Below are 8,558 nucleotides of genomic sequence, written 5' to 3' on the forward strand. Positions count from 1 at the left end.
AACATCTTGGGAGAATTGATCTACCATATGGAACCCAGTGGTTTAACTCAGGTCTTCAGGCTTGGTGGTAAGCACCTTTACTTCTTGAGCCACCTAGCAGGCCACGACATCCAATTCTAAAGTGTATGATTAAACTATGGTGATAAAATATCTGATCACCAAAAAGCAGAGCCCATCTGAGTAAATAAAATGTTATCTATCCATCTTCAGTCCAGCAAAGAAACATTCTATTTGTCAGAATAACGTTTGGAGTAAATAGTATGTATTTAAGACCGATGGAATCAGTACTTGATAAACATTTATTGAATTACTGTGAAGTTCTAGTCGTTGGTTCCTGCGTTGATTTCTGTGCTCGCTCGAATGTCCTGTCTGCTCCCTGCGTTGTGGCTGCCTCTGCCCACCCGGCTCACACGTGCGCACCCCGGGCACCGGGCTGCGGGCCGCGGTGGAACCGTGAACCGCAATGAGACACGCTAGACCAGATAGCTCCACGTGGGCTTTATTTAAGAAGGGGAAGGGGTAGCAGGCGGGAAGGAAAGGGGGAAGAGAAAGAAAGAGAGCGAGGAAAGGAGCACTGCTCAGTTATATACCGGGGGTAATGTAATTACAGGTAAAGGTGGGCTATGGAATTCTGGGTAAATGGCAGCCGTTGCCTAGGCAACAGACCTATACTTTGCTTTGCATGGCGTCACAAGCTTTGCAGGCCTTGGGTACCTACACTAGTCACACATGTTATACTACTATGGCACTTCCAAGGTTATTTTACTGGAGAACAGTCACACAATCAATCCTTACATGTAAAAAATATAGGAAGGAAAAACATTATCAAATGAGGTGACTATAACCTTGGGTGCAGTAATGCATAAAGGGCTCTATATTTGAGGGAAATGAGGATGAATTATTGCAGGAAATACGATTGTATAGGAACCTTAACAGTGAGTTAATTTTCAGAGCATGAAGAAAAAGAGAGCATTGTCCTTTCTCAGGTTGATTCATGGAAATATTTCTGGAGGCGTTCCACATGCTGTGTTCTGGAGGTTGCAGTTACACAGTAAGAACATTCTAGAGGTTGGGAAATGCTAGAACACGCTTAGTTTTGTTTCATGATAACATTTTCCTAAATTTGCTTTAGCAACAAGTTTACCTTTCTGCCTGCCTCATCTGACAGCAAGGCACATTCATGAAGCCTTGCTGGCGGTGCTGTTCTTGCAGTGGCAGCAATGGTGCTGGAGGAGGGGTGCTCCTGGTTGATATCCTCTGGTTGATATCCTCTGTGAAAAACCCACAGCCCATGCCCCCATTTTACCCTCTAATGAGAACCTTCTTATTTTGGCCTGGGCTTCCATGGGGAAAACAAGGTGAGATCAAGTAAAAACAAGAGAATACTTATTTGTGTGTCGATATACTTATTTTAAAATACTCTTACTTCACTGACATAACATTTATTGTTAGGAATCTTTAGACTAGCAGTTTCCAGACTTAAGTTTGGAGTCTGGAAATGGTTTATCATTTCCAAATAGCAGATACTGTGTGACAGTGAGGTTGAAACACTAATGCTGCTCTAGTCACATATAGCAGTAATAATAAATAATAAAGTCACCTGTTCCTGAAATAACGGTAACTTCAACTTCAAGCCTTGTTAAACATAAACATAAACATTTTCTATTTTGCTGCCTTTTAAGATTTGGAACATAATGACTGTCATTTTAAAAATTGGAGAAATGGAAGTTACTGAAAAACTGAGAGGTATTTTGTCACTGAGAATGAAAACTATTCAAATATAGAAGAGGATTACATTTTCTCAGTCCCAAAGATTGCCTATACTTTTACACAGGTTTTTGCCACATTATTTAGCCATATATAACTATGTCAGCCAGAAGACTGCGGCAATGCAGCCCACAAAGTCATTTCTCAGATATTACAGAGAATGCCAAGCACAGAATAAGACAAAAGCCAGGAGCAGTTTGATTATTTGAAAGTTAAATCTTCCCTGTTTAAATAAGACATTACAGGATTAAACAAAAAAAATCTGCTTTATACTGTCTGGTCCTGAATTTTGAATTTCTTTAATCAAATGAAAGACACACCAACATTAATATTTAAAACTTTGGAAAGTTACAGAATTTATTGCTAGCCTCTATGTAGGGAATTTTTCAAAGAATTTAGTTTTGCAATTATAAGCATGGTTTCATTGCCCACAATGTCTATAGAACAAAAGAATTTTCATCTTCACAAGTAGAAAGCTAACGGACAGAAATTGAAATTTTATATTCAAACCAGGGCAGTTTCAGACCTCTGATACAGATCATAAAATGTCTGGTTTAGTGAGAGATTTTTTTGTGTGTTCTTTTCCTTATTAATTTTTTATACTCTTGATAATTTAGTTAAAAAATAAAGTTTCATCAAATTTACCGATTAATCAGTGACTAATCAAAATGTTGTAGAGGGAATACAGAAGTGTAAAGGAAGCTTTAGGTGTGAAAGTTCTTGTCTAATGTGAATTTGTTTGTAGATGACATTCAGAAATGTAGATGACATTCTTCGCATGAAAATGAAAGATCCTACATGTACAATGGTTAAATGTACTAGAAAAGGTGCGAAATACATTCAAAATTGGATAATCAAAAGTAGAACTCACAGTGTTTATGATTAGTGGTAAGAAATACTATAATTATTTTCATCAGAAAAAAATGTTTTCTGATTTCACAGAAGGGCAACCATAGCTACCCTTGTAACAGTGAGTGTAACCCAAACATACAAAGGAAACATACTGTAGGTTAGAAATGAGAAATAAAATCAGGAAGGTGAAATTTATATAGTAAATCTCCTATGTATTTGGTATTTAATACTACATGGAAAGACTGGAAAATTATAATACTATTTGCATTCAAAGTCAAGTATCTTAACAGTCAGACAAAAAAAAAAAACAAAAAAAAAAAAACAAAAAACAAAACAAAAAAACCACCACCACCACCACCAACAACAACAACAAAAAAAAAACGGTCTTCTAAAATGGTTTGGTAATATGTTGACATTGAACTTAACATGTATTTCTTTTAAATAATGCAGTGAAACCATATATATTTTGCCAAGTTTCTCCTAGTTGTATCAACTTGCAAAACACTGACAGAATTTCAAAAGTAAGACACTGAGGCCTACCAGGATGGGACAGGCCCCGTGCTTCAGGAGTCCCTGGTGTTGGTGTTCAGGGTAGACCCTGAACATCTCACCCTTGCCACTGACCTGTGCCTGGAGAAAGTTATCGTTGTTCTTCTGCATTGATGTTTCATTTCAAACCATTGGGATTTTGTTCTGAATTTTTCACATACTTGCTAGGACGTCTGTCTGCAACCCAGAAGGCCGTGAACTTGCCTCATCCCCCTGCTTGGCTGGCACAACAGCCCTCATCTAAAAGACTCAGAATGTATTTTCATTTTATAACATGTTGTGTTAAGCTTTCGGGTGGTAGAAATAATATCTTTTCCTTATCTTGTTTTTCTTTGTATTGAAGTCTAGATAAGAGGTTTTAATGTCTAAGAGACATAACAATTTGCTCAAGTTCAAAAAGAAATGGAATAACAGGCAAAGGTTGTACTGAAGTGCAACTATATTGTCTCAGACGATAATGTCAGGAACTAAACAAGTGTCAAGGGGCAGGAAGAAAGAAGACTATTGGAAAGAAAAAAAAGAAGTCAAGGCTGAGAGACAGGTACCTTTGCGTCATGATAAAGACATGAAAACACACATAGAGTGTGGAAAGGGTAGAATACTGCAAGAATTTCTGAGTCTTACAGACAAATAATTGCAAGTTAAAGAATCATTATCTGAGAGCTACAGGGTCTCCTCAATACACAGTTGTGAACACCCTGGAGGTAAGAGCTATGTCCCAGAAGATCAGTGAACCATTAGTTAAGAGGCATGTCCCATCCTTCCAGCTGAAAGAGCTGGGGCAGATGAAAATGTTTAGTTACAACCAGCTTGTGGGGTAACTGCAATTTCTGAATAAGGACAAAATAAAGTAGCCCAGCTTTATCACTCTAATGAGCTATTGGGGTGGCAAGATCTCAGACCTCGGAGCGCCACAATAGGCAGAGAACTGGTGGAGAATGGTAAGGGATAACAGACCATTGTTACTTTGTTTTTCTTGTCATTGTGAGACACATTTTGGAGGGAGAAACAACAAGAAAATCCTGGGTGGGGTTTCCCATAGGTTGATGATGAAATGTAAGTGAGTGGTTTTACTGACCTTTTGAAACTTCCCTTGGACCTTCTCTGATCTAAAGTCCTTTAGAAGTAAGATACTCCAGCATTCAGTAAGGACACATGCTCCATTATGTTCATAGCAGCCTTATTTATTATAGCCAGAAGCTGGAAAGAACCCAGATGTTCCTCAATGGAGGAATGGATACAGAAAATGTGGAATATTTACACAGTGGAATACTACTCAGCAATTAAAAACAATGAATTCATGAAATTTTTAGGCAAATGGTTGGAACTGGAAAATATTATCCTAAGTGAGGTAACCCAATCACAAAAGAATATACATGGAATGCAATCTCTGATAAGTGGATATTAATTAGCCCAGAAGTTCTGAATGCCCAAGGCACAATTAGCATAACAAATGACTCCCATGAAGAAGTAAGGAGAGGGTCCTGATCCTGGAAAGGATTGATCTAGCATTGGAGGGGAGTATAAGGACAGAGAAAAAGGAGGGAGGTGATTGGAGAATGGGTGGAGAGAAGAAGGCTTATGGGACATATGGGGAGGGGGCAACTGGGAAAGGGGAAATCATTTGGAATGTAAACAAAGAATATAGAATATATATGTATACACACACACACACAAACACACACACACACGTGTGTGTTTGTGTGTGTGTGTAAGAAATCTATTGACAGCTTAAATTTAAAAAAAAAAGTGAACCAACCAAACAAACAAAAACAAAACAAAACAAAAAAAAAAGAAGTGAGATAGGACAAGTAGCTCTAACAAGATGGTGCCCAGCAGCTGCCAGGAAAGCACCACATCAAATCTTCCAGTCATTCACTTTAATTAAACTCCCAGAATGGTTTAACTGTAGAAGGTTTGTTTGCCATAAAATTAATTGGGAAGTTAGAATAAAATGACCACAATATCAAACTTCTTCCATTAGGTTTTCACAAATCCTTCCCAGCAGCCAACTGGCTTAAGTTTCTGAATGGGAAGACATTTAACAGACTTTTAGGTGGAACCAACTGTGCATTATAGCTACTATGCACTAATTTCATTTAGAGACACTAATGGAGCCAGGGGGTTGTGGCACACATTTTTAATTCCAGCACTTGGGACACAGAGGGAGGCAGATCTCTGTGTTTGGGGCTAGCCTTGTCTATAAAGTAAGTTCTAGAATAGCCAGGCTTACATAGAGAAATCATGTCCTGTAAAAAAACAAAACAAAACAAAACAAAAAAACAAAGACACTAATGGTTCTTTATGCAGGTAATATTTCACACAATATTAAGATGTTAAGGAGCATTTATTACACGTGTGCCTATCTTTCTTCAAAGCCACTATTTGTTATGATCAAATGGGGGCTTCTGAAACACAAAAGCTAAGCTATTGAAGGAGTCAAAATTGATATTACTTCATTAGCTGAGCTCATTTTTCATTCTTTAGGTTGAAATCTAAGATAAGATTGTCTGGGGTAGAAGGTTAAGTAGTTTGTGATTGTAAATGATTTCAGTGGGCTGAGTTTTTCCTTGGGCACTTTGAGTTCCCCTGGAGGCATTTACCTTTGTACTTCAAGCATTTCCAGTGTTAAGGTTCTTACACCATCTTAAACTTCTGTCTCACGAACAATTCTTTATGCCAGGACTTTTGTTCTATTACAGATTTAAAACAAGCCAATCTTCTCCTTCAGTTGAATGAATGAATATCTGATCACTAAGCTAATGAGTACTGTTATGTACCTTTTCAAATTAATAAATTAAATTGTGTTCCAAAACGCTCAAATTTAAAGAGGAAAGAACTACAGATATGACTGAGAGACAAAGGACTTGCCTAATATTTCTTAGACTCCATGCTCAATCCTCATAAAAAAGAGGAAATAATGTCTTTAAAATTCAGTTGGTTTAAAGTGTGGGTTTCAATGTAGTATAATAGGTGCTTTTCTATGAATATACTAAACAAAAGAAAAATTCATGCACATTGGATAGGTGATTATGGGTCATATAAGAAATCAGGTTGAGCCAAGCCTTGAAGAGCAAGTAGATAAGTCGCCCTCCTCCATGGCCTCTGCATTAGTTCCCACCTTGATCTCCCTGGATAATGAGCTATAAGTTACAAAACAAACTAAACTCTCTTTCCCAAGTTGATTATTGTTGACATAAATGCAGGCATATCTGCCAAGAGGAAAAAAACTAACAATGAAGATTGATAAACTTCAAGTTGAATTATATTGTCTTTTGGGGAGTTTTTGTAGTCAACCAGAATAATGGCAGGTCGAACGAATTCTATAGACATTAACAGAGCATATAATGAAAGCATTGCAAAATAGCTGTGTCTACCTGGGGATTTGTATGGCTAGATCACTTATAGTCAGCTAGGTCCTTCACAAAAAAGGCTGTGTTTAAGCAAATACTTTCTATTGTCCTTGGCCATGTATGTAAGACAAAAAATTCAGGACCAGTCATTCATTAGCACAGCTGCATGTAATGATGTTTACCTGGTTTCTGTGTCCTTGTCTCTATAAGAGAGTATTGTCCTTGCCCATTTACAAAGCTCAGGACAAGGACAATGAAGACATTTTAGAACACATAAGGGATTCACATTAGTGGAGAGCTACCTTTCTTCAATTGCTACAAATTTCATGAAATGATTAATTATAATCAGTGTAAGCACAGATTTGTTCTCTTTTTGGCTTCTAAAACTTTAAATCAGTAGCTATAGTAATACACATAGAAAAACTTATTCTTGAAAAGTACATGTGGCCACAGTCCTATGTCCAATTAAAGGGATAGATTAGGATATCAGGTGTTTTCTATTGCAGCCACTTGTTTAGAATATTCATTTGATAAAGGGGGTTAATTGCTCTTTAGCATCTGTCTCTTAAAGATTTTTTGGATTATTCAACATGTATTATAACTGCTGAAAAGGTTGGTATGTTTCCACTGGTTAGGTCTTTAATAAGTCTCAAGATGTTTATTAAAATGTCCTGTTTGTCCACAGCCAATCAGTGGATGGAGTTCTTATGGAAGAACAGGAGGAAGGGTGGTAGCCCCTAAGGGGATAGGAACTCCACAGAAAGACCAACAGAGTCAACTAATCTGGACCATCTGGGCTCTCAGAGACTGAATTACCAACCAAAGAACATATACTGGCTGGGCCTAGGACTCCCCACACATATGTACAAATGTGCAGCTTGCTCTTCATGTGGGTCCAAAACACCTGAAGCAGGGCAATGAAAATGCTGTTGCCTGTACATGGATATGTTCTTATAGCCAATCTGCCTTTTCTGGCCTCAGTGTGAGAGGAAGCACCTAGCCTTCAAGGGATCTGATGTGCCAAGATGAGGATCCCCACCCACTCAGAGGAGAAGTGGGAAGGATTGTGGGAGGGGTGACTAGGAGGGGGCAATGAGCCCCATGTAAAGAGAATAAGTAAACAAATAATAAAAAAGAAAAGAGAATGTCATGTCTTTATCAAGTGATGCACTGTAATCGGAATAAAATATTTAATAAACATAAACTTAGATTGAATGCTTTAGGTGCAAATTTATATCATGATGATAAATTATCCTATTACTGCAAAGTAGTATTCAATTGGTCATAAAAAAGCATTACAAATAAAAGTTTAATTAACTGATTCCCAAAAGGGTAATGAACCTTTTCATTTGATAGAGAAATAGAGAAAGTAAAAATGAAAAACAAAAAACTGTGCAGAAATGACAATTACTGTGTTAGTCTTTTATAAACATGCACCAAAGTCTTGCACAGATCTGTTCAGAAGTGTTACATTGAATAGTCAATAGTAAATGGTTCATTGTCTCGAGGTGTTTCAAATGGAAAAATACCCAGCTGGGTAAAAAGAGGGGAATGTGTAATGGACAAGAAAGGTGTAGAAACCCCGAGTGCAGTAACATGCAAAGAAACTGAGATGGCATCTGAGGAAACCGAAAAAGCTTCATGAATGAAATTTGACAGTCTATGAATTTTACGATGAGTTGATTTTTCAGTGTACAAAGGGCAAGACAACATTTGCCATTTCTCATGACAACTCACAGAACTGTATCTGAGATATTCTCCACACTTTCCTTGTCGTTTCAAGTTACACTAAGTGAAAAGATATTGTGGGCTTTGAGAAGTCTTGTAACCTGCTTAGTTTTGTTACATTATGATATTTATTTTAACAAAACAAAACTCACCTTTCTGCTTGCCCCATTCGTCACCAATGAACACTTGGAGGCCTTTCTCGTTGGGAGGTGCTGCTCTCTCTGTGGGAAGCACTGAAGCTGGAGGAGGGAGCACCTTCAAGATCAAAGGAATCTCTGGGGTGGGGTCCTCCCAGCACACACCCACCCC

This window comes from Apodemus sylvaticus, chromosome 1, assembly GCF_947179515.1.
Source record: "Apodemus sylvaticus chromosome 1, mApoSyl1.1, whole genome shotgun sequence".
Taxonomy (NCBI): Eukaryota; Metazoa; Chordata; class Mammalia; order Rodentia; family Muridae; genus Apodemus; species Apodemus sylvaticus.